Source organism: Schistocerca cancellata, chromosome 3 (assembly GCF_023864275.1).
Source record: "Schistocerca cancellata isolate TAMUIC-IGC-003103 chromosome 3, iqSchCanc2.1, whole genome shotgun sequence".
NCBI lineage: Eukaryota > Metazoa > Arthropoda > Insecta > Orthoptera > Acrididae > Schistocerca > Schistocerca cancellata.
The window spans coordinates 902,786,970-902,814,863 of NC_064628.1; the positions used below are offsets into that span (position 1 = coordinate 902,786,970).

The 27,894-nt window shown below is 39.6% G+C and overlaps 1 long non-coding RNA gene across 2 annotated transcripts; it reads left to right on the top strand.

The window, feature by feature from the left end:
- Positions 1-818: 818 nt before the first annotated feature.
- Positions 819-27,894, top strand: LOC126177160 (uncharacterized). Of its 2 annotated transcripts, none has more exons than XR_007535761.1 (4): positions 819-905; positions 6,088-6,647; positions 7,600-7,806; positions 27,668-27,894. It is a non-coding gene; the product is annotated as an uncharacterized LOC126177160 (long non-coding RNA). The 2 variants fall into 2 exon arrangements; XR_007535760.1 differs by lacking the exon at positions 819-905 and adding an exon at positions 971-1,383.

The window sequence follows — 27,894 nt, forward strand, 5'->3', positions numbered from 1 at the left end:
TTACTGTAATACTGGTTCTCCACGAACTCTATGTTATTAGTGGAGTGCGTAAGATGCGCAGTGGGACTCGAAACTGTAGATTCGATAAGAATCAAGAGCTGCGTAAGTTATTAGAACGGCGGAACGTTTTGAGAATATTGGAACTGGTACTGGTTTCAGCACTTACAATGCACCTGTTTTGTTTTCCCATTACATAAAAAGTCAGCTTTGAGATCTAAATCGTTATATTTTCAAATACGCGCTTCGGCGTGACATAATACAGTATAATAATCTGAGGATTAGGATTTCGTGAAACTACAAAACTAGTCATTTGAAGAAATAAAAATTTGCGCCTAGAAGCTAACTTTTTTTGTATAATGTGTAATATTAATTCCCCTTGCCAACCCCTACCCGCTACCTCGTGCTTCCCAAGTTTCCGGTGCCCGACAACCTTAGCTTAAAGTAACAGACAATAAAATTTTATAAAATAAAAAAAAAAAACTTAAACAAGCCTTTTCTTTTCTTACACCTCCGGTTCAATATAACTGAAAATAGTGCGTCATTCCCATAATAAAGACTCCATTTCACTGCTTCTGTTGGCGCCATAAAATTATGAACTGCGCACATAATGTAGAAACTAACAGCAGCAGGTTCCCCAAATAACATTAGGAATATTTTGTTTGGAAATAGAGAACGTTCAGTATTCAAAATGGCTAATAAAGGGAAATGGTTACTACCCAATACATGATTAACTCTTTTTTTTGTAGTCAATCTAGAATTTTTTGCGTCCGTGGGGACTTTTTAAGATGAACATTGGGACTTACCCCAAGTCGTGTAGGCCGTAGGGACATGGTCGAAAATAGTTGGCAACACACCATAGTTTTCCTTTTATTGATAACTGTTGATTCGAACAAAATTTCGTAATTGTAAGTTCATGTTTTCATATAATTATATTTATGGTGGCAAATAATCTATCAGAACTTACTTTTGTGTTTGGCTGTAATAAATGTTTTATTATAAACTGCGTGTTGATAATAGAGAAAAGAAAGAAATTGTGCAGTTATTTTAACATACACTTTTGATCTGTATTTGAATGTTGTGGTTAACAACAATTAGTTACAGTGTGTTTCTCTCACAAAGCCCGTGAAGTTGGAGCTGGAACTGAACTTGGAAAGGGGAGAACACGAGATTGTACGTATTGTATTTTGATTAATTTTTCATCTCACCGGGGATCACGTGCCATTAATTTTTGCGTCGTGTATTCGTTTGAAGACCACTAGGCATCCGTTTCTGCTTTTGAATCTTACTGTATGACTTTCCTTCAGTGAAAACTTCATTCAGCTTTTTTGTTATGTTATTCTCTCGTATCTCCTAGTGTCAATTTGTATCAAAGAGAGTTGGTAGGTAGGTAGGTAGGTAGGTGTGAGTGATTGTTACTATATTATGATGTAATTGTGAGACTACTATTGTAATACGTTTACGTAAGTTTCCCCATTGTGCCTGTTAGTTTTGTATATTTTCATTAACTTTCTATGCTACAATATAATTTGTGGCCTTATGTGCTGCTTGTCGGACAATTTACCTCCTAGTGCATCACTGGTGTGCTTGCCTTGCCCTGTCGCAATGCACATTTTTTTTCATTTCGTGACGTTCACTTTCTGTTAAAAATATTTTTTTCTTGTTACATTCATTATGTATCCGATTTTATGGAGAGTGCATGGGTCATTCCATGTCAAATAAACCAATTGTACTACATGATTTGAGTCATGACCCCTCAGATTTGGATGAATTATTTTTCAGGTAATGTACCCACTAACACTAGTTTAAATTTGAGATTTCAAATTTTTCTGATCTTTGGTTTTTGAGTTTCAAGGGTTTAAAAATCAAAAGAACCTCTGTTTTTGATCAATCAATGATTGTTTAAAATGATGTAGCTCAAATACTATACAACCCACAGAGCTCAAATTGCACCATTGTTTTCCTCAAAAAAATGCCCTTCAATTTGATATGTAACATGACTAAAATTTTCAGATTTAGGTAGCATAAACTATTCCAAAAAAACATGAAATTTTCAAAATACGTACCCTCGGATTTCTTTATAAAAATTGTATGTGTTGTCCAGTCTAACTGACTACATGTGTGCAAAATTTCAAGATGGGATCTCATTGGGTTCTTGTATAAAATAATATTTTACTACTGCAATACACACTAGTGAGGTGAAAAGCAGACTATTTCTAGGCAATGAAGGCCTAAGGTAGGCCTATGTAATTCTAACAAATTTAAATTATTTTTTTAGCCTTTTTATGCAACATTACTCCTTATTGTTTGTTAATTCATTAAATGATATAGTGTTGTTTTAATTTAATGTTCATGATTCTTTTAACTATGCATCAGAAGGGAGTGAACACATTTTAATTGGTAATATTTGTGCAACAAGTCAAAATTTTGAATAAAGCCACTCACATTCATCATGGCAGAGATTATCTTTTTCTTGGTTTTCCAGTGTTATTTGTAATCATTTACAACTCGTTCCTTATATTAGAAATTGGCATATAAGTAATTTCACTTGGGAAAAAGATTAACTTGTTGATATCTGCATGGATAGAACTGTATTTCTAATACCAATTGGTATTTACAATGTTAATACACATGGTATCTATACAACTTAGCGTTTAGTGAGGGAAGGTGTAACATAATTTAAACATGCTTCTTTTATAATCTTTTAATATACTTTTCCAAAGCAATAGAAGACAACTTCATTTCTTTGGCACTTCAACTGAGGTTCTTCCTGTAGCTGTTGTTGGATGCGCTGTTTGTAAAAGAGTATTTCCTGGGACATCTAATATATCTCTTGGTTGTGGATAGCAAAAAGACTGGGCTGGACCCTTTGGGTGTAAAAAATTTATTCGGTACATGTCATTGTATTTTTCTTCAGTGCATCATAACCACCAAGAGTCGTCATACGCTACTGTCACAAGACCAGCAGTAATATTTTCCATATGTGACGGTGTTATTTGGTTCAGTGTTGTCACATATTCAAGAGACTCGTCCAGACTAAAATGATAAGGCTTGACAGTAATTTGACTCTCTGTGCAGGGTTCATATGAGTGAAACTTTTGTGTTCCCACAATCGCTTTTGAGTCACTAAACCGAGGAAGTAAGTATTCTTTGGTCAGTTCATACTCCTCTGTTGTGCAATATTCAAAGTCAATGTTTATTATGTTTTCTATGGCAAATACATGAAGTGATTTGGGTGTTAAGATTTGTTGGTCATATGGCCTTTGTAAGCTGGCTTTAGCAGCTAGCCGCTTAACAGTTCCGCCCAGGACATCGCATGCACTCTTGCCATGGGATGTTGCAAAAAACTCCAACTTTGCCTCAACTTCAAAATCAGTTTCATGCAAACACAAATTAAGGAAGTTTTTCTTATTTTTATGGTGTGCAGCGCTGCCATCAGAAAAGTAAGTAGGCCTAATCTTTTTAACTGCAAAAGACAAGTTTTGGTTTATGATTTCTAGCAGTTTTTCCTGGAATACATAGAAAGCAACTGCATTATGTTTCAGGCAATCTGATATGAAGACATACTGCAGATGTTTTAGTTTTCCCTCCCATTTATAATATATAATGAAAGGGTGCAGTGTAGCTTCCCCGTTGCATCAAGGTGGCCATAAGTGGGGTAGTGGCCAAAACTAGAGCCTTGACCCTATATGAAAATCTCACGTTTTTTTTATAATAAAAAGTGAATGTCGTACAAAATCGTAAGATTCTTAAGTTATTAATTTTTTATGGGTAGACAGAAGCGTCCGATCCCACGCATCGGCTTTGACCCGTGACCCGTGACGTAAGGGTGTTGTCGTGTGTGACGTCATGGCAGCTTGGAGTTTGGTTTGTTAGTGTAGCGTGTTTGTAGATGTCGTCGTGTTGTGGTTTGTTGTGCTGTCTGGTGGTATGTTCAGGGTTTTCGTTTGTGTGGTGTAATGGGCTCAGTTTGCTTTTGCTCATAATCCAGAATTTTTTTGAGTGTCGGCTGTTTTTGTAGTCGAAATTCATTTCAGTAAGTTAACGATTTTGTGTGAAGGTTAATTTAGTGTTGTTCGCTGTACATTGTGTGGTAATTTTAGTAAAATTAATTAGTTGTTGTTTTTGTTCAGGAATGGATATGACGGATAAAATTAACAGGGCACAGGTCAAGGGAAGTGTTCGATCCCATTGTGTGGCTGTGTATGTTGATATTGGTATTGCGAGATGTTTTTGAGCTCTGTAGGCAAAGGGAAGTGTTTTATCCTAATTTATGTGATCGGGAGCTGCTGTTGAGCTATATAGCTCAAGGGAAGTGTCCGATTCCAGATGATATTGTGTTTAGTGCTATTTGGGGAGTTTTGTGATGTCGGTTTTTTTCATCATTTTGTGTGGTTTTGTATGGGGTTGGGTGTCCAAATTTGTTTATATTTAGTTTTCCCCCACCCAAAAACACCCCATTTCCCGCGCTTGTCCCGTTAGTGTCATTAGGCTTTTTGTGGGAAGTGTGTGTGTTTGTTTTTCGATGTATTTTTGTCTTCATAATGTGTACACACCGACTTCATATGCGCCATATTGAAATCGTGGTCTATGGTCGTTTCTGCCAAATTTGTGACGTCATTGATCAAAGCTGACGGGTGGGATCGGATGCCTCCGTATTTCCTTTCTTTTTTTATATTTTATTCTCACATTAAAGTATCATTTAATGAATTAACAAACAATAAGGGGGTAATGTTGCATAAAAAGGCTAACATAATAATTTAAGTTTGTTAGAATTACATAGGCCTACCTTAGTATTCATAGCCTAGAAATAGTCTGCTTTTCACCTCACTACTGTGTATTGCGGTAGTAAAATATTATTTTATACAAGAACCCATTGAGATCCCATCTTGAAATTTTGCATGCAAGTAGTCAGTTAGACTGGACAACACATACAATTTTTATTAAAAAAATCCGAGGGTACGTATTTTGGAAATTAAAAAAAAATATTTTTTTTGAATAGTTTAAAATTTTCAAATTTAGGTAGCATAGTCATGTTATATATCAAATTGAAGGGAATTATAGAGGAAAACAATGGTGCAAGTTTGAGCTCTCTAGGTTGTATAGTTTTTGAGCTAAAGCATTTTAAAACAATCATCGATTGATCAAAAACGGAGTTTTTTTTTATTTTTAAACCATTGAAACTCAAAAACCAAAGGTCAGAAAAATTTGAAATTTCAAATTTAAACTAGTGTTAGTGGGTACATTACCTGAAGGAAAAAAAAATAAATCATCCAAATCTGAGATATAAACTTTCAGGGTGTTCGTTGATTTGAGACAGAATGACCTACTGTTGTATGGACGATTAACAGGGGCGCTACATACAGAAGGAAAATAGTTTATGCCATATGCGAAACCAAGCCTCAACGGGTAGATCAGATAACAAATTAAATGCTAGTGTACTGAAATCTGTAGAAATGAAATTCATGCCCCAATTTGAATAAAATAAGGGATAAGTTACGACGATTCGTGATGTGTAATTTAACATTTAATTTGGTAAGTGGTGAAAGTGGGGGGGGGGAGTAACAATTATAGAGAGAGGCCAAGGATTGTAAGCCGTTTCAAATCGCTTTAGGTATTAGTATTTACATAGGGATAAAACTGGCACTTGGGTAGACTAGTGTGAAAAGCTACATCAAACTAGTCATTTTAAAATCGCTTGTATTCGTATTTGTGATGCATGTACACTGTAAAAATGAAAGTTGATGCAAGTTTACCACTTACAAAAGCTGAAATGTAAATTACTTAAGACCACTGTCATATGCTGCTAAAATTGGGCACTTTATAGAAAACAATTTGCACTAAGCTTTTCTGCTGATTATGTAAGCTGAGATAGTCTTATTATTTGGAAAAAGCTGTTTCACTAGTGATGGAAATCTTTGCATTGTAATTAATATCAATTTGAAATTACAAATTACTAGACAACTTACTATAATATGTGATAATGTATTTTTAAAGAAAGCAACATTCGTTATTGCATTATGAATTCTGCTATTGTAAGATAATATCATAATATAATTTGTTTGTTCTAAAACAGTTTTTGTTTTTCAGGTGGCAACTGTGTACTGATGAATGTCGTAGTCCCTTCTGTATAAGTACTGGACCTTATAGTTACAGAAATTGAGGCCACAATGACAGTAGAATTGAATCAGCTGGGAGATGCTCTGCCTGCATTGCAGTTTTCTTCAGTTGCAAGGCAATTGGGGCAGCAGTGTAGCAGTGTAGCAGTAGCTTAATAACCAGGTTATGTGATGGCACACAGACATTTTTTGTCATCGATTACTACATTCCCGCATTTGTGATAAGTTTTGATACATCAAGAGCTGGTATTTCACGATTTGCCTGAGGTGAAACATCAGTTTTGAAGATGAAATTTGTGGTATCGTAATGGAGCAAGCAATGGGGAACATAGCAGCACACTGAACAAAAGCGTATGCAGATGATGATTGACGACATCCTGTGTTTTACAAATTGCAGTCTCAATACATCACATATGAATAACACAGTTGTTTTGTGTAAGCGCTACTCAAAGATGAAGAGGAAGTTGTGGTGGGATGCATCAAACCAGTCAGAACAACGCTTATGAAATTTTCATTACTTCCTCTTACAAGGTAAGATGTGATAGTTCAAGTTTTGGACTCAATGTACTTTGTTGGATTGCTTTTTTTTTTATCAGGGTTTTTTCTTCCCATTTTGTTCTGATTCACTGTAAGATTTCCCACAAATACCTTATAATGAACCATAAAGCTGCAGAGTAAACCTACTTATGAAATGAAACTCAAGACCAGTAATTATTTTAGATGTATGCTGCAATTCGTTGGTATGGGTTAATGCTTTCCAAGTTTGAAGTCTTTGTCAATATGATGGTGCATGCCAAACTCAGAAAATGCTTACCAGACCGATTGTGAATGCAGTTGTTCTTCTTGGGATAGTTTGTATCTGTTTGTCCCACAATCTCCATGTTGGTCTCCCATGGGTTAAACAAACCTTTAACCATTTGTGTCATTGGTAATAGTCCTAAAGACCTCGGCACTGTTTTAAAATGTGTCGCACATGTACATTGTAAGCAGTCTCCTTTGTAGACTGTTTGCATGTTCCTAGTGAAGCTAGAAGTAGAAAGGATGACAAGGACTGCATTAACGTAAGGTTAATCAGCACAGCAACATATTAAGTCTTATTGGTTATCACACACAGCTTTCTTGGGATGTTCTTCAATATTATAAGTTCCCTCAAGTTTCTTGAAGTTAATACCCTTTTCAGTATAATTCCTCCCTCCCCCCTCTGAAGTATGCTAATGCTTATTACAAAAGAACTGAAATACCTTTTTCAGAAGAAAATTATACTTGAATCTGCCTAATCACTATTCAAGTATCAGAAAATTAAAATGTATAAAACAAAATGCCTTGAATCTTGCCTTTTACAATATTTCTTAATGAAATAAGAATTCAAATCTAGCTTGTTGGTAGTTTCTCAAGGAGAAAATTTCTCTGTTTGTTTTCACATTTTACTTTGCTGTCACACATTTTATGTCACTGGCTAGCTGATCATAAATTTTTGTTGCAGCGTTGTATGCCCCTTTTTGTGCTACAGACAACCCTAAAGTGGTGTACTGAATGTCATTTTTCTTTCTGGCATCGTAATTATGTACCTCATTGTTCATTTTGAGCTGTGGTGTATTATGAACAACAAACGTCATGAGGGAATAAATATACTGTGAAGCAGTAATCCGACTGCTCAACTCTTTTAACAGATGTCTACAAGATGATCATGGTAAGCACAACATAACTTAGTTACAGTACATTTTTGTGTGATGAAGACTTTCTTTCTTAAAGATGGGTTACCACAGAACATAATTCTGTTGACATTATTGAATGAAAATATGCAAAATACATCAACTTACTAATTTGTCTCGTCCCAAGATTTGTAATGCTTCCAGGTGCAAATTGGTTGAACTAAGTTGTTCTAAGAGTTCCAGAATGTATATAATTTCCAATTCAAATTCTCATTAATATAGACCCCTAAGAATTTTGAATTTCCACCTTACTTATTATTTCCTCACCATGTGTTACACTTATTGTTGATGTAGTGTCTATAGATGTGAAGAACTGAATATGTTGTGTCTTTTTTAAATAGAGGCTGAGACCATTCACAGAAAACCAGTCAATGATACTTTTAAGAACTTTATTTACAATTTGTTCCATTTCTGTACATATGCTTGGATTGATTACAATACTAGAGTCATATGCAAAAAGAACTAATTCTGCTTGTTGTATAGTAGATGGAAGATCATTAACATACAGGGTGTACATAAAGCCGGGAACACTTTCAGTTATTTATTACACAAAAACCAAACATTGTACATATATCATACATATGTCATTTCAAAGAGAGAGGCTTTTTTTTTTTCTCTTCTTCCTCTCTCTCTCTCTCTCCATGTGTACTGCCACAGCGTAGTTTGGTAATTTTCTGATAGTCGGTAGTCAGCGCTAATTGCAAACATGGCGACCATGCTACAGAAGGGGACAGCTGTTCCATGAAATGGCCTCCCTGATCACCAGATCTCACTCCATGTAACTTTTTTTCTGTGGGGACACATTAAAGATGTGGTGTATGTACCGCCTCTACCACATGATGTAGCAGAGCTCTGGGAGAGAACACGGGAAGCGACTGCCACAGTCTACGATGCCGTGTTGGGACGGGTATGGCAAGAATTCGATTACCATGTTGATGTCTGCCGGGTCACACATGGTATGCATATCAAATATTTGCAAAAAAAATTCAGAGTTTCTTCTCAAAATGCAATATGATATCAGTACAGTGTTTAGTTATTGTACTATAAATAATTGAAAGTGTTCCCGGATATTATGTACACCCTGTATATGAGGAATAGTGGTGGACCTAAGATTGAACCTTGTGGAACCACATACATGATTTCTCCCCAGTCAGAATTATGTCCCTGGACTACATTTCTTGAATTGCTAAGTACAGTTTTTTGCATTCTTCTGGCTAGATATGGCATTATCCATGAGTTGGCTGTACCAGCCACCACATATCTCGACAGATAAAAAAGGTTCAAGAATTAATCATACAGCAAAGTATGCATCTCTTTGTTACAGCACTACAATCTTTGGATGGTACCACAATAGCACACAAAGTCAGCAGCTTGCATCAATATAACAAAAGATAACAGTGTCTCACTGCATACTGCAGTGACAAATGGGAGGCACTGGTGAACCTTCATTGTGCGGGATTAGCTGAGTGGTCTAAGGCGCTGTAGTCGTGGACTGTGCGGCTCGTCCTGGCGGAGATTCGAGTCCTCCCTTAGGCGTGTGTGTGTGTGTGTGTGTGTGTGTGTGTGTGTGTGTGTGTGTGTGTGTGTGTGTGTGTGTGTGTGTGTGTGTGTGTGTCCTTAGAATAATTTAGGTTAAGTAGTGTGTAAGCTTAGGGACTGATGACCTTAGTAGTTAAGTCCCATAAGATTTCACACACATTTGAACATTTTTGGTGAAGCTTCACACTTCCTCCCAGCCCCACAGGGCCATCACGCAGACACTGATTAACATCCACCGACCAGAGGAATCCTTAGCCCAGTTCATGATCAATGATTAAGATGATAGCATAGTCTTAAATAGGGCACCAGTGCATTTCATGTCTTCTGCTGAACTTTAATTTTGAACCTTATGTTAGTGTACACCAAGAGAAGAGTCTTGTAAAATTTTCTGTGTCCAGTGATAGTTTAATATCCATATACAGTAGCTAAGACTCTGAGTATTCTTGTGGAAGTGGAATATATACAAAGTTAAATAAATCTTCATATCTGTCTCGTAATAAGGTGAGCTAATATTTCCGTTCTCCTCTCGCAGCAAGTAAAACGTCCACTGTTGGAGTGCCAAATGTATTTTTGTCATGCACAATAGCTATGATTTGCAAAGAAAACCTTCTTTCGATATCTTGAACCGTTTATGAAGTAGACGGGTGCTATGATTACGCGATTCACATCATGCATGGAGAGAACAGTGGGTGCACAAGAATTGTGATGGATATCACTCTGGTCTCAGCTTTAAATACAATTTCAGTATGTTAGCTACATTTCATATATTGCAGTCATGATGTGAAACGAATCATACGCAAAGACTGTGCAGTGTGTTTTTACCTATGAATGACATGTCACATACCATCTGTTATGTGAACAGTGCTCAGCCTCTTACAACGGCATGACTACCACCAAATTATCAGTTAGGATGAATGGACATAGACAGAGGATGTATACTGGCAACAAGCCTCCCCTGACTCAGGTTGTGGGTGACTTTTCTGCACTCTACTCCTTTTCCTAAACCTCACCAGTCCTTTTCTGCTCCTTTTCTTAAACCTCACCAGTCCTTTTCTACTCCTGTTGTTAAACCTCACCAGGCCTCTTCTTTCATCCCTCTTCCTTTCCCTTCAACCATTCTGTCAGGAGGAGGAGCCACTGGCTCTGAAAGCTTGCATGCGTAATACCTTTGTTATATGTGTGTTCTCCTACCACCGCTTGGAGAGTAAATTTTTTATTTGTCCAATTACATTGTATTTTCAAAAACAGATTAAGTTCATTTAGAGAAGAGTTTTAAATTGAAAAACTTAAGTTGTCCTAGTCTTCTTCTTCTTTGGCGGCTCTATAGATACTCTTAAACTATCTCTTTCCATTTATTCTGGCCCCTTCCTAACATTTTCCAATTCCTGTTACCCGTCTTCTGAATGTCTTCTATGATTCGATCCTCCCATCTAGTTTTTGGTCAACAATGTTCACTCTGTCCATCTGTCTTTCCTTGTAAAACTTTCGCCACCCCACCCCCACCCCGCCCCCATACCATTTGTCCACGCCCCATGTCTAGCCCACCTCATCCTAGATGACTTGCTAACAGGCTGATCTTTGGAGATGGCGTACAACTCCTCACTCTTTCCCTTTCGCAAATTGAGCAGATGATTCTCCCCCGAGTGTCCTCTTGAATGCATCTGGCAATTCGGCGTCCTTTGCTGTCAGAGCCCAGGTTTCAGAGACGTGAATAACCACTGGTCTGGCTAGTTTTGTTGTTCTAGTCAGGAGCCTTGAAGGTAGAAGCTTTGTTAAGGTGAAATAAGCTTTATTAGCTGTAGTTGGCCTCTGCTTTATTTCATAGAAAGTATCTTTGAAAAAGTCGACCATTTCAAGTACCTGGGTTCAATTGCTACCATATCTGGGTTCAATTGTTACCAGTCTCAAAGGTGTAGATACCCATTGTTATTTTGGCTGGGATGTCCTCCCTGTGTGTTTTTCCAGAAGCTAGGTATTTTGTTTTCTGCTCATTGATATTTAGTCGTGTATTCCTGCCAGCCTGTTCAAGTGAGGTGAATGTCTCTGACACAGTAGCAAGAACTCTTGACAGTAATGGAAATGTCATCTGTGTAGGCCAGTATTTGCACAGATTTATGAAAAATCTTTTCCCTATTAAAGGTATTTGCATATATCATCACCGTCTCCAAGGCGACATTGAATGGGAGGCGTGCCAGCGCATCACCTTGCAGTATTCCTAATTTCCAAAGCATTGGACAACATTCCTCCAGTTTTTATGCTAGCTTGTGTCCCTTTCATTGTCAAATCTACTATCCTTGTTAGAGAGATATTTACATCCCAGATTAACCATTGTGATACCTCTATAGTTACTGCATTCTGTCTAGTCTCCTTTCTTATATATAGGGCATGTAATTCTTTCTTTCCATTTTTGAGGTATTTCCTCTTCTTCCCATATTAGTTTAACCAGTTTCAGGATGTTTATTTCCAATTCAGAGCCTCCTTGCTTGAAAAGCTCTGCTGGAATGCTATCCGTTCCTGGAGTCTTCTTTAATTTCCTCATTGCAGTTCTCACCTCTTATAAGTTATATAGTCACACTGTTATCTGGATCCTCTTTCTCCTGTTTTTCTGTTGAGTTCCTTAGTATAACTGCTCTTGGGTAAGGAGTTTGTTAAAGTAGTGACACCACCTCTCTCAAACTCTTTCTCTTTAGATATAATTTCGCCCTTTGCATAGCTTCTTCTCTTTGCTTATAATTTCGCCCTTTTCATCTTTTATTAAACTTATTCTGCCCTTGAAAAGTTTCCATGCGTTATTTACCTCTCTTTAAAATTTCCTTGCCTCATTTGTACTTCTTAGAATCTTCACCTCATCAATATTTGCCTTCATCCACTCCCTCTTTTTCCTTTGATGTGTCCTTTTTTTAGTTCTCTGTTTTTCTTTATATTCTTCCATTATAATCCTGGTGGAATCATTTGTTTCTGTTTCACATTTGGTTCTTGTTTGCCTTATGCTGCTCCCAAGTATCTCACTTGCTGCTATCTGTACTGCCTTTTTTATCGTTTCCCATTCATCTTCAGTGTTTTTACATTCTCCAGCGTTTTCAAGGGCGTGAATTATTCTCTCCTTGTATCATTCCTGTGCTTCCTCATATTCTAAAGCTGTAATGTTATATTTGTTTGTTCTGGGCTGGGTTCCTTTCACTGCGTTAAATACTCATGCCCTCACCCGTGTCAAAACTAGGAAAAGATCCGTGTCTATATTTTGACCTCTTAAACTCCTTACATCCAGTTACTCTGACTTGTGTCTTGCACCAGTTAGTACATGGTCAGTCTGATTTATTGTATTTGCCTCTAGTGCTGTCCATGTTCCCTTATGTATTTCCTTGTGTGGGAACAATGTTGAGCCTACCACTGTGTTTCTAGATGTTGCAAAGAGTATCAAACTTGTCCCATTCTCATTACTTACTGCATGTCAACTGCATATACTGATTGTCGGTCTATAGATGTGTTCTCTTCCCAGCTGGCCGTGTAGGTCTCTGGCTAATATTTTTGTATCATTCCCAGTGCATTAATCATATGCTCTTCCCAGAGATTTGTAGAAAGCCTCTTTCTCCTCATCCTCTTGATTCTTCAGTTGGTGTGTGGACATAGATAGTAATAGGATTCAACCCCATGAACCCAACACTAAGTGCTTACTCACAGTCCCCTCTAAAAATGGGAGTCAAGTCTGGTAATGAACTTGCTAAATATGAAATAATATCACTAGAGAACTTAAAGTATAGATACACACTGTACAGATAATAATTGCTATATTTTTTGACTGCACAGGAAAGGTGAAACAGGCCTGTGTCAGTGCATGTTCACTAAAACAACTGTAGTCAACTTTTCATGATTTAACAATGGAAAATCCAGGATGGAATATTATGAAAAGGAAAGTTGCCACTCACCATATAGCGGAAATCCTGAGTCGCAGATAGGTACATCAAAAAGATTGTCATAAATAAAGCTTTTGCCCAGTATGGCCTTCCTCAAATACATACACACACGGCTTCAGTTGCCTGAGACTACAGGTGTGTGTGTGTGGGGGGGGGGGGGGGGGGGGGCATGCGCCGTCTATTTTTGATGAAGGTCTTACTGGCCAAAAGCTTTATTTGTGACAGTCATTTTGTTGTACCTGTCTGGGACTCAGCATCTCCGCTATACGGTGAGTGGTAACTTTCCTTTTCACGATATTGTACTTTTCATGATTGACATTTATCACACAGTTTTTGAATTACATTTCCAAAGAGCTTCTATACCTAGATCAGAATAACAAAGCGGTCGTCAGTTTGGGCTCAAAAGGGAGGATGTTAGCTGTTTGCTGTTAGGTGCAAGTTCTCTTGCAACAGCAGCTGTACATTCAACATAGTGTATAGGAACAACTCTCAACAATTCATACAGTCAGAAGTTGTTGTCCACAGCTGATCGGTAACTGGCAGCTGAAGTAGAAGAAAGATTGACAACATTGTTCAGGACATAAGGTGTGAAATCATTGGTTGCTGCTATGCTAGATATCCTATAATCAACTAGCATTGTCACGTAGTTATTGACCCGGATGTAAGTCGTGAATGCCTGACATTGACCCAAACAATATTATCCAATGCTATGATTGTCATCCACCACAGAAATCTGGATTTCAATGCATTAAAATGTTTTGTCTTCAAATAAAGGAGTTATAAGCGTGTATCATTCAGCGCTGCACACAATGAAAATTTACTGCCTGCGTAAAGCCAAGTGTTTTGAAGTGACACAGTTTAGAAAGTGTGTAACTACTGCGGTTTTGCTTATTTACAAAGCTGTTGCAGTCATTAACAAAGTGAGCTCCAGGAAATAAGGGCTAACCGTTCTCCTTTTTGCTCAGTGTACTGTCTCAGCAAATACACATTCACGTGTTTGGCTTGCAGCATCGTACATTAAACATGATTTGCCATGGAATAAAAGTGAATAAATATCAGAAACTAAACAAACCTGATTTCAGTCAAAACAAAGCGAAATGACAGCACTAGTTGCAAGTTTAATGAGCTCGTGTGTTCGTTTTGCAATGTGGCTCTCTCTACCTGCTCTAGTGCCATACTGTAGTGGCAGTTTTCATTTGGTTGCTATTTCTTAACAGGATGGTGGAATTGACAGGCGTAAAGGTAATTTCTGGAGAACACCAAGGGAATTTTACGTGATCATCACTGTTCACAATACACACATGTAGTACATAACACCGCCAACTCTGTGAGGCGTTTTTGGAGACGATGCTGTTGGGTCATTCCACATCAAACCATGCAGGTCATAACACTCATCATCTCAGATCTTTATGTAACTTTGCACATTTGCTTAAACTTATAATATAAGAACTCGTGCAAAGTCTTTTTGCTCTCAGACAAAAACTTGTTTATATATCTAATTTCAAATGTAGTGATATTCTGATAACTGGGCTCTGCAAGAATGTCAGTGCAAAATGGTACTTATGTTCATAAATGCCCATAACTGTGGAGCTTCTGAAGCTTTTGATTTGGAATTTTTTTCATATGTTAAGAGAAGCACGTACTTAACAGGCGTGTAATTATGTAAGCAGTAATGACATGAGTATAATAGAAATAAACATTCTACATGGGTAAAATATATTTAAAAAAAGATGCTGTGACTTACCAAATGGGAAAGTGCTGATAGGCACAATAAAAAACACACAAACACACTCACAAATATCAAGCTTTCGCAACCCACGGTTGCTTCATGAGGAAAGAGGGAAAGACGAAAGGATGTGGGTTCTAAGGGAGAGGGTAAGGAGTCATTCCAATCCTGGGAGCAGAAAGACTTGCCTTTAGGGGGGGAAAAGGGGGAGGTATACACGCGCACGCGCCCACACACACACACACACACACACACACACACACACACACACACACAAAAGCAGACATCTTGGCATATTCTCTCTTCCCATTACCCACCAGGCCTCAACCTCCGCTAATTTCAAGTTGCCACCCCTCATACGTCACCTGTCATTCAACAACATCTTTGCCTCTGTACTTCCGCCTCGATTGACATCTCTGCCCAACCTCTTTGCATTTACATGTGTCTGCTTGTGTCTGTATATGTGCGGATGGATATGTGTGTGTGTGCGAGTGTATACCTGTCCCTTTTTCCCCCTAAGGTAAGTCTTTCCCCTCCCAGGATTGGAATGACTCCTTACCCTCTCCCTTAAAACCCACATCCTTTCGTCTTTCCCTCTCCTTCCCTCTTTCCTGATGAAGCAACCGTGGGTTGCGAAAGCTTGCTATTTGTGTGTTTTGTATTGTGTCTCTCTACCAGTGCTTTCCCGTTTGGTAAGTCACAGCATCTTTTTTTAATATATTTATGCAGTAAAGGTTACAAAGTACAATACAAAAATTTAATACTTGTCACTTTCGTATTTCCAGAAAAAATGCACACATATTGAAAAATGCGTGTCACATTTCTCCAACCTGGTAGTAACTTATAATTGGTCTTAAATAATTCCCAAGACAGTACACATTGTAATAAAATTATTAGTGGGTTTTCTATGAATGGACACTCAGTTTTTTTTCCATCACAACACTAAGTATTGATTTCAGATTTATTTAAGTAAGATTATACATACCTTATACCCACTGCTTCAGATTTTCATGAATTTTTTTTTCTTATTATTATTTTCTGCATGGCAATAATCGATGCAAAATTTTTCCACATGCTTCATGTAGTTTGAGGAGGGGGGGGGGGGGTGTCAATGGAAATTTTTTAAAATGTAAATGCTGCAACTGAAGTTTGTCATTTGGATTGCATTACTTCAGACAAAAATAATGACAATAATAATAATAACATAAAATATCTTATTTTCAACATATCGCTGTCATATTTCCCAAATGTCGCGGAAGGATCGTATTTTTATGGGAAAAAAAATCAATAACTATTCTTGACTTATGAGAATATAGAAAATCAATTTAAGCTGTTTTGGTCCAAACAATGAGTTTTAAATATGTAAAACTTCTGGCAGCTGATGCAAGATTTATATTTATTGAAACTCTGATATTATTTGAAGAAGAAAAAAAAGAAAAGAAAAGAAAAACGAAGCAGCACTCTGAGTTTTGATAGATATTGGAGGGTAATTTAACATATATCACATCATTGTCCAGAAGATCATTCAAATCGGATTATGTAAACTGACAAGGCTGCCTCATTAAAACAAAGAGCCAAAAGTTGTAATTGTAATTAACTTTGTTCAGGGTGTCAAATTAGCATCTTTAAACACCAAATATTGTAGCCACTCTGATGTTAATTTAAAATGTACATGTTAAGCAGTGAAGATCCTTGAAACTGTCAAAGAAACTTTTTTAAGAGCATCACTCTTTTTAATGCACTGTGAAAAATTGTATTCTGTTAACTTCATCTCTTTTTCGTTAAAGTGATACATTCTGTCTAATAATATTGATTTAGGTACACCAACAGCACACAAAATGTTTTCGTAAGGCACATAACAAGAGTCTTCCTTCTCAGGCCAAAAGAATGACACTGCTGGTCCAGGTGCGTGGAGAAAAAGTAGTTAAACATCTCTTTCTTCATCACAGACATTTCTGATGAAGCAAAGTATGACCTGTCCTAATGTACAGCTGCTACAAAAGAATTCTGTTGAGGACGAGTGCATATCTGTTGGGGCATTTTCACTGAATGGAAAAAATCAAGGAAGGCTTTTCAGAAGAAGTCACTCTCCTAATCTCTCAAGAATCACAAGAAAATGATTTGTAATGGTGAAAATTCCTGGTACCAGGTGTTGTGCGGGTTGTCGAAAATCTCTTCTCGAGGTTCTTGTATAGGAAATCTACATTGACTTTCTCTAAGAATCGTAAAAAACATTTGTCAAAATTAAGTTTTGCAGAAATCGTAAACACCAGATGCAGTTGTTATTCTGCATCATCCGCTACTTGAAGGTTAGCTCTTCTCAATATATGCTTTATAGTTCCTCCCAAACCATTGCTCACAGTTTTACTGTGGTTTGTAGCGAGAAAGGACTGTGTGAGCACAAAAACGACTTTTCTGTTGATGCTGAGCAAATTTTTAAAGCTTCTTCTGTTCTTAGGTTGAACAGCACATTCATCATTGAAATAACAAGCTTTCTTCACATGTGGGTAATACTCTGCCAGCCACTTAACCATTTCTTGCTGGACAGTATTTACAAATCCTCCATCATGTTCCATATCATCACTTACAAAGCAGTGGTTCACTATTACCAATTTACTTTTATCATTTACCACATACACACACAAGGGTGTATTGTACAGCTGCTTCTTGTTCAGTGGTAACTCTGAATTTCATTCTGAATTACAAAACTGTGATTTTCAGCAAAGTCCATTAACAGAATTGCTTTTTCTGGGGTTAGATTTTCCTTCACTTTTTCAATGATTGTGACCGACACTAAGATTTAAATGAGTGTGGTAAGTTCTTTGTTTCCTCAATGTGTTCCACATCCAAAAGTAGTTTCACATTTCGGTGAATGAGTGCTGGCAGTACCAGCTAAAATACACCACTTTGATCTTAGGAAACAAAATTTAGAAAGACCAATGTTCACGTTCAGATTCTCCCACTTAAAACGAGAGTACAGTTCTCTTAAGTTGCAAAGGATGAATCTTTTTTGCGTATACACATTCTTCTGAATGTTAATTTTTGTCTTTTGCTCCTGGTAACATTCGAGTGTATTCATCATTTTGGTAGAAATCAGTGACTATCTTTACCACTTCATCAGCAATCTTTCCCCCTTTGAAAACAGAAATGGGTATTTATCAATTCTTAAACCACAGTTTCCTTGCTTGTCGAACCACATACTCACTAACATTGAATTCTGACATTGTTTTCTTTTGATAAAGAGGGCGGAACTAATATTAAAATTTGAATTTTTTTTCAGGTACTCTTATGCTAGCCACTTTTTCTTTTATTAACAATATCATGGTATCAAAATCTTTGGCATTCTTAAAAATTTCACAATCAAATTTTTCTTCTCTACGGTAAGATTCTTCAATAATGCAGTCTAATGCCCAGCATACTTTTCTTTCCAAAACATGTTTCACTTTTTCTAGGTTCATTTTGCCATGTGAAGCTCGCTGTGATTTGGAATGGTGTGAAATTTTAAGGGAGAGCACTGCAAATCATGTAAAGTTTTAGTTTTATTTGCATACTTTGATGTTTTAGTACTGGTTAGTGAAATGTCACCTCCGGGTCACCTGCATCACTTTCATTTCAATCACTGATGCCAGTTTTTTGTTCACAAATCTTGCACTGTTTTTGGTCTGGTTTCATGGAGATTCTTCTAACACTTGATGGTTTAGATAAAGACAAGCAGACTGATCTCAAAGATTTTTTAACTGTTCGTATGTGTTTTTTGAAAGGATCGCAAGAAGTTATTTGAAGACTTTCAAAAACTTTTAAGTAATAGTATGTGTGATTTCCATATATTGTAGCACTTTCTTGATCTTGTAGAAAGCGTACATTGTATCGCAACAGTATAAAACCTCGTTTGTCTTCACTCAGCTCTGCTATTTTTTATAGAGTTTTTACTAAGGTCTAGGTTGTAAACTGACACAGTGGTTTCAGTAATTTTCCAATATTGCATGAATTCACATTTTCTCTTGCATTTAACTGAGCACGAATCCACTTAAAACATCTTTTATACAAGTGGAATGATAGAGCCGCACCACAAACATGCCAAATACACTAATTGATGCACGCCAGCTATTCTCAACAATGAATTTCAGCAATTGTTTAATTGTTTTCATTATTATAAAGGTTTCAAATGAGCTACTGCAATCTAAGAATTTTTTTATCACTGTGAGCAGGTGATTGGCTAAACACATAAATAAAATATATTATAATCTTTAAAAAAATTACTGAATTAGTCAAATGAAAGGAAATAAATTTTCACACTTACAGTTAACATGCTGCTTAGAATCAGTTATACTTAAAGGTGATTATTTGATACCCTTGCATCTGAGGCAGTGAGGCAGCAAGTGGATGAACTTACTTAAAATGGCCCTTTTCCATTGCAGCAAAAAGTATTTTGAATCAGGTGTGTGTGTCAATTAGCAGAAGACCCATTGAAATTTTTATTTTATTAGAAAGCTTATAATCTAGAGGATTATTTAAGACTACAATCAGGTTCCCAGCAGGTTAGAGAAATGTGATATAAGCATTTCTCCACATCCTTGCAATTTCTCTGAAATCAATAATCGACATACATTGATATTTTTTAAAAAAAATCTTTCTAGCTTTACTGCTTCAGTAACTGGGTATCTGTTAACTTCTTACTTAACTTCTGAAAAAAAATCCAAATCAAAAGTTTCATAAACACCTCAGTTATGGGCATTTATGTAGATAAGTACTATTTTGCATTGGCATTCTTGCAGAGTCCAGTTATCAGAATATAACTACATTTAAAATTCGATATAAAATAAAGTTGTGGTGTGAGACCAAAAAGATTTTGCAGAAGTTCCTGTGTTATAAGTGTAAGCAAATGTGCAAAGTTTTGTGAAAATCTGAGATAGAGGGTTACAAATCTTCGGATTATTGTGTGTTTTGATGTGGAATGACCCTGTTGCCTCTAGGAATCTTGCAATGCCAGAAGTCTTTAGTGAAGTGCAGGAATGTCTGTGGGGGGGGGGGGGGGGGGGACCTACAATTGGTCAGGGAACAGTAGTTGACTCTGAATGTAAATAAATGTGACTTATGTCAATACAAGAACAGCTCCTTTGTTGTTTGAGTATTTTACTTGAGAACACTATGGAAAATGGCAAAACAGCTGTAAAGTAGCTAGTATTAACCATCCGGAGCGATTTAAAGTGGTAGGACCACATGAAACCAGTTGTGAGAGAGTCAGATGTCAGACTGAAATCCATTGGAAGAAACTTAAGAATGTGCACTTAATCCAGGAAAGAAGTGCTTACAAAACACTTCTTCGAACGATTGTCAAGTATTGTTCATCAGTCTGGGACCCTCAGCAAGTATCTTTTAGTAAGCACGAGAGTGCCACCGGAGTTGTCAAGCATGTCTGCAACAGACACAGAGAGACGAGGTGCATATCACTGAGACCATTACTGTTGTAATTCTGGAAGAAAAGTCAGGCACTATATTACGCCATCCCGCATACGCCGTACGAATGGCCACAACAAGAAAACTTGAGAAATTACAGCTTTGCACAGGTTTATTGAGAGTTGCTCTTCCTGCACACCATTGGCGAAGGTAACACGAAAGGACAAAATTATAGTTGCGCTGGAGATATCTTCCACCACACATCACTAAGCAGCTTACGGAATGTGGTTGTAGAAGTATGGCCTTGGCCTACGGGTCCCAGAGGATCGAATCAGATCTTTGGCTCCTCCTGCTGGATAATAGCCACCTCTGCACCTTTCCAGGCATTGTGTTCTCCAGCTACATGCACATTGCTCTTCCATGCCCTATAATTCTATCTACCTACATGTCCTTATGTTGCATCTCGATTCGTCTATCTGCCATTCATTCATCTGGCTACATGTCCCACCCACCTTTATTCCATTTTCATTACAGTTTTAAATTAATTTTCCTCTCCTAGTCTGTTCGCTTGTCAGGTTTCAGGTCTTAAATGATTTTTGCATTACGGAGGTGATATTCAACTGCCCTGAGTTAAAAGAGGCAATGAATAATTATTGTCAGCTTTCCTTTTTGAGAAACATTGGAATCACAGTTTTCAAAACTAATTTGCTCATCGAAAGCTCATTAACTTGACTCTAAGATTTTCTTATCTTTCTGTGTGATGTGTTAGTTATGTGAAACTTGATGAGAATGTAATTATCTGCTTTCTCACGTCTGACATGGGGAGGCCACAACATTGGGATCATGGATTTACTTCAAACTTTCTACACCTTTAGAAGGCCATTAAAACAACACAATTTGCAACTAGTAAGGTGCATTACTCTGACAATCCCGAGAAAATCGCAAGAGCAGTTTTACGTGCCTGTTTTGTAACTGACGTAGCTGTGCATACGTGCCAGACGTTAATGCTAATGATAATCAAGTGGTTAGTATTATTATTAATAGTAGTAGTAGTAGTAGTAGTAGTAGTAGTAGTATATTACCTCTCAGATGTCATATAAATTAAATAATATGACCAGTAATGAAAAAAATTAAATTAAAAATTAAACTTGAGTGGGAGTTGAACTGTTTGCTACATAACACATTTGTCTTGCGAAGCTCGAACCCTAACCATGTGACCACTGTGAACCAGAACATTCAGCATCGAGATGCCCTTAATCGGATTCTGTTCTCAGTTAAATTATATTGGCTCTGACTGGGCTAATTGCGATTGATATGGGGCCTAACCTACAGAAGAAGTTAATCATAGTTTCACTGTTGTTTTGAATCTCCCCACATTAGTGCGGGTTTTTTGCAGTGGAAATGACAAGAATTATTCAAGCTTTATTAATTGGTGGGGAGAAACTGGTAAAGTCGTTGGTAAGAAAGTGTCCAATCATTGGCCTGCTTGTGCAGAAACAGGTGTTGTGACTCGCTGATCATTCAAAGCGCCGCCGCGCAATTACGCGCGTCCTCTACGTGCGGCACTGTCTGCCAGCCATGCAGCAGCTGCGCCACCTAAGTGGCCAGCCGAGCAGCGGCCGCTAGACTGGGACTCAGTGCTCATTCGAATGCTAACGTGTACGCATGTCTTGCTTGTCAACTTACTCTGTGACTTATATGTGATGTGTCGTTCTGAAATATATGTGTTAAACTTGACATTATAACAATTGGCGACGAGGTAGTGGATTTTACCTTTTCACCGTTGACCCACAGGATTCCATGGCTACTGTCGAGCAACTATTGCAAAATCTCCTTGAACGGCAAACGCTTCTAACAGTGACAATTTGCGACTTCGTCGCGGCGTCAAATGCGGGGCGTTTCTCGTCGTTGGCTATACCTCCTTTTCCTCCTTACGACGAGACGGCGGAAGACTGGTCTGATTATGAAAAATGTCTTCGACAACACTTCTTGGCATTTCATGTCACGGATGAACAACCATGTAAGTCTCTGTTCCTTCCCTGGATTTCACCTCAAATGTATCGGTTGTTGTCGCAATTGGCTCCCTTGAAGGATCCTGCATCTTTGTCCTTTGCTGAAATGTGCTCACTTCTGTCTGTCTATTTTCAAAAGCAAACGCATGTGGTAGCCTCTCGTGTTGCCTTTTATCGTTGTCAAAAACAGCCACATCAATCCTATCGCGCTTGGGCTGCTGAACTTCACGGCCTCAGTCGAAAGTGTCAGTTTGTTACTGACGTTCACAAAGAATCCTATGCCGATTCCATGGTACGGGATGCTATTATCCGGTCGGTGCCCGACAAAGAAGTTCGGCAACGTGCCCTTCAGTTGGCGAATCCGACTCTAGATGAAGTTCTCTCCATTACGCAGTCAACCTCTGTGCGCTGTTGACGACGCGTGCGGCGCGTCCCCGCCGGCTGACGTGGCCGCAGTTTGCTCCCACGCGCAGCCTCAGCCTAGCCGTAAACAACCCGCTAAGAAACTGCAGCAAAACTCCGGCAACTTCCTTCATGTCCGCGGCGTTTTACGAAACATTCACGCGAGGATTGTCCCCTACGTTGGGCTGTGTGTCACAATTGCAAAAAGAAAGGTCATGTGTCTTCCGTTTGCAAATCCGACCGGATACATGATGTCCATGAACATGACGCTGATTCTGATTCTGTGTTGTCTGTCAGTTGCACTTCTTCCCTTTCAGGGAAGTTATTCCTCACTGTCCAAATCCTTGGTCGAGATGTTCGCATGCAAGTGGATACCGGTTCTGCTGCCACTATAATTAATTCTCAGACGTATCTTCAGTTGGGTTCACCACTCCTGTCACCTGTCACTTGGCAATTACGGACATACAATAAACAGAAGATTTCTCTCTTGGGACAGTTTAATGCTGAGGTATCTTACAAATCTGTCGTTTGCACTGTTCCCATATTTGTGGTCAACCAGAGGAATGCAGAAAATCTTTTTGTTTTCGGTGCCTTTCGCGTTTTTGGGTTCTCCATAGATGACTCTGTCATTATTGTCTCTGATGCTATTCCTTATGCTCAACTGGATTCTTTGTTGACGACATTTTCGTCCCTTTTATCTCCTGGGTTAGGCCTTGCAAACGACTTTGAAGCTCATATCACGCCCAAACCCACTGCTCGGCCTAAGTTTTTTCAGGCTTGGCCCATTCCTGTGGCCCTTCGTGATCGGGTAAAACGGGAGTTGGATCGTCTCACTACTTCAGGGGTCTTGCTTCCTGTCACTTCCAGTGAGTGGTCCTCTCCTCTCCTCTCCTGTCGTTGTCGTTGCTAAGCCCAATGGTGATATTCGTCACTGTGGCGATTTCAAAGCCACTGTAAATGCTCAATGCCTCATCGACACTTACCCTATGCCCCATCCTGAAGAACTGTACACAAAAACTTGCTGGAGGCAAGTATTTTTCTAAAATTGACCTGTCAGAAGCTTATCATCAACTTCCTCTCGACACTGCTTCCCGGCAGTTTCTGGTCCTTAACACGCCTTTCGGCCTCTATCAGTACCAACGCTTGCCATTCGGGGTTGCTTGTGCACCTGCTCTCTTTCAGCGATTCTTGGAACAGTTATTGCTCCCTGTCCCTGGGTGTATCAATTACATGGACGACATTGTTGTCACTGGCTCCACCACTGAAGAACATCTTCAAATCTCCGCGCACTTTTTCATGTCTTACAGACTGCCGGTCTTAAGTGTAATCTTCAGAAATCACAATTCTTTCAGGCATCTATCACGTACTTGGGGTTCCAACTCTCTCGGGATGGTAATCGTCCACTTCAGCAAACTGTCGCTGCAATCGATGCCCTTCCTCGCCCTACATCTGTTAAGGAACTGCAGGCCTTCTTGGGGAAAATAGCATACTATCACAAGTTTTTACCGTCTGCGGCTTCGGTGGCTCAGCCGTTGCATCGCCTGTTTCATAAAAACGTGCCTTTTCACTGGTTCGCGTCATGCGAAGCGGCTTTCCAGAAATTGAAGACTATGCTGAAACAGGCCCCGTGCCTGGCTACTTATCGACCTGGCCAACATCTTGTTCTTGCCACAGATGCCTCTCAATACGGGGTCGGTGCAGTCCTTGCGCACCGTTTTTCTGACGGTTTGGAACAACCCATTGCTTATGCCTCCAAAATGCTCACGGATGCCCAACAAAAGTATTCTCAAATTGAGAAAGAAACTTTGGCCATTATTTATGCTCTTCATAGGTTTGGTGTTTTTCTCTATGGCTCAAAATTTCATCTTGTTACGGATCACAAACCACTTGTTTCCTTGTTTCATCCATCAACGTCACTTCCCGACAAGGCTGCACACCGCCTCCAGCGTTGGGCTCTTTACTTGTCTCGTTTCAATTATGAGATTCATTTCCAGCCGACGGCTCAACATGCGAATGCTGATGCTCTGTCTCGCCTTCCCATGGGTCCTGATCAGGCATTCGATAGGGATGAACGTTTGTGTTTCCACCTGGATGTTGCTGAGCAGCAGGTTGTGGACAGCTTCCCCATCACTGGAGACAGGCTGGCAGCTGCTACGGGTTCTGACCCTACCCTCTCCCGGGTTTTACGCTGTATTCAGAAGGGTTGGTCAGATCGCCCGTCCGCTAAGACTTCTGATCCGTTGCAGAACTACTACGCACTGCGCTACCGCCTCATGGCTAGGGATGGTGTTATCCTCCTCTCCACTGACAACGCTTCGCCGCGTGTTGTGGTACCTGCGTCTTTGCGTGCTTCAGTCTTACACCTCCTTCACCAAGGGCACTGGGGTATGTCTCGCACAAAATCTCTGGCGCGCGCCGTCATGTGTACTGGCCTGGCATCGACTCTGAAATAGCACACATGGTCGCTGCCTGCGGCCCTTGTGCGTCACAGGCCACTGCCCCGAAGTCATCTTTGTCACCGTGGCCTTCGCCTGAGAAGCCCTGGGAGCGCATTAATGCTGACTTTGCGGGACCCTTTTTAGGTACTTATTGGCTCCTTGTAATTGACGCCTACTCTTAACTTTCCTTTCATTGTCCGTTGCACGTCGCCGACCACCGCGGCAACCACCAGTGCTCTCACCCGCATTTTTTCTCTGGAAGGCCTCCCCTCTACTCTTTTTACTGATAATGGTCCGCAATTTGCCTCTTCCGAATTTGCGGATTTTTGTGCTCGTCACGGTGTTATGCATGTCACGGCCCCGCCGTTCCATCCACAATCCAACAGTGAGGCTGAACGACAGGTCCGCACATTTAAGGCTCAGATGCGGAAACTTCTGATTTCTTCTGCTGCTGGTGATGCGCTTCTCCAGTTTCTGACGTCTTACCGTTTCACCCTCATGGGCGACCACAGCCCGGCTGAGCTCTTACATGGCCGACAGCCTCGCACGCTACTTCATATTCTGCGGCCTTCCACCTCACGGCCGTGGGTGCCTTCACTTGGCCGGTTCACCGCCGACGACCTCGTCTGGGTACGGGAATATGGCAGGCAGCCAAAATGGAGCCCGGGCCGCTTCTTAAGACACCGTGGCAGACGCCTGTATGAAATCCAGACGGACACGGGTGTTGCAGTGCGTCATTCGGACCAGCTTCGGCCTCGTGTGCCAGCAACGCCTGTTCTGAATGCCGCTACACCACCTTTGGCTCTACCTGACGCTTGGGATCTTGGCATCTCTCAATACTCACAACGCAGCCCTCTCACCGTCATCGCGATGCCAGCACAAGAACAGACGCCACCAGGAGACGTGCCCATGCAGGAACCGGATGACCATCCTCTGTCAGAGCAAATCTACTCGCCTCCTCCTCCAACGGATGCCGACACATCGCCCATGTCTTCTGTCATATCAACTGGACTTGCCGCAACGGGCAGATTGGTGTGTAGGGCGCCAGCAGATTCGACCCCTAAGTCTCCTGTCATCTCGACCCGTTATCATCGGGGACACTTCCGTCCGTACGGGAAGCCGTCTCCTCGAGACTTTACGGCGAGTCAAACAACGCCTATGGACGTTAGCCATCTCCAGGACACCTCCATCAAGACCAGTGCAACAATTTCAAAGGGGGGAAAAGTGTTGTGACTCGCTGATCATTCAAAGTGCCGCCACGCAATTACACGCGTCCACTACGTGCAGCGCTGTCTGCCAGCCATGCAGCAGCTGCGCCACCTAAGCGGCCAGCCGAGCAGCGGCTGCTAGACTGGGACTCAGTGCTCATTCGAATGCTAACATGTACGCATGTCTTGCTTGTCAACTTACTCTGTGACTTATATGTGTTGTGTCGTTCTGAAATATATGTGTTAAACTTGACGTTATAACAACAGGAAATCAGATTGTTCGGGTATTTTAAACCTAAACTGCCAGATCATAGTGTGTTGCCACTGTATCAGCTCATTTGTAATGCAATTTCTGTGGTACAATAAGGTTTGTATTTTAGATTTACTGAAAACAAGAATCACAAAACAGAATTATTTAATTGAATAGATAAAAAAAATTACTCATCAAGCGGCCGCCGAACACACACATAAAAGACTGTTGTAATTGGCAAGTGTTTGGAGCTAGTGGCTCCTCTTCCTTCCTCTTCAACCATTCTGCCTGAAGAAGGAGTGAAGGAAAAGGACTGGAGGGGTCTAGGAAAAGGGGTAGATTTTGGGAAAATTACCAGGAACCACGGGTCAGGGGAGACTTACACCGTACGAGACGAAAAGGAAAACTGCCAATTACAACTGCCTGTCGTGTATTTTGCCGCTGCTTGATGAGTAGATTTTTTTATCTATCTGATTAAGTGATGATGTCAATAATTGATTGTTTTCTTTGTTACAAAACAGAATTAGATACATTGAGTGTCAGTTTTGCAATGGTGGTACTCACTAGATAATGATGCATCAGATCCACCATAGAAAGCTTACACATGGGAATGCTGTATACAGGTTATTGTAGGTGGCAAAATGTGGTTCAAAAATTACTATATGGTGGGACAACACCAAGTGGAACATCTTTTTAAGGTTTATTTACTCTGCCTTTTTAAGGCACTGAAAGGAGCCCTTTGCAGCAAGTTCACCTGTAATCTGAGGCATTGAGTAGTTTGCATTGTGTGTGTCTGAATACTGTTCAATTAATATATTTCTTTGTGTTAGTTTATTTTACCATAAGGCTTGAGCATAAGCAGTTAATGATAACTTTTGAAAGATATACCTTGTTACAAATAATATGCCATCTCATATTTAATTTTTTAAATTAGATTTCATTTCATCTCACAGGTGACAGCAGTGTTCGTCGAGTCTTCTGGTACAGTGAGAGTTTCTTCTGGATGTGGAACAGGCGTAGCTTGCACTCACCTGAAGGTGCAACCCTCGACATTACCAGAAGGCTTGGATGTGGTGCCAGGGCTGTGGAAAGCTCTACACTGCACAGCTCTTTGCTAAGTCATTAGTCAAAAATTCACACACTGTGGCTAGTCTCTCATTGACTACTATTCTTGTTGTGA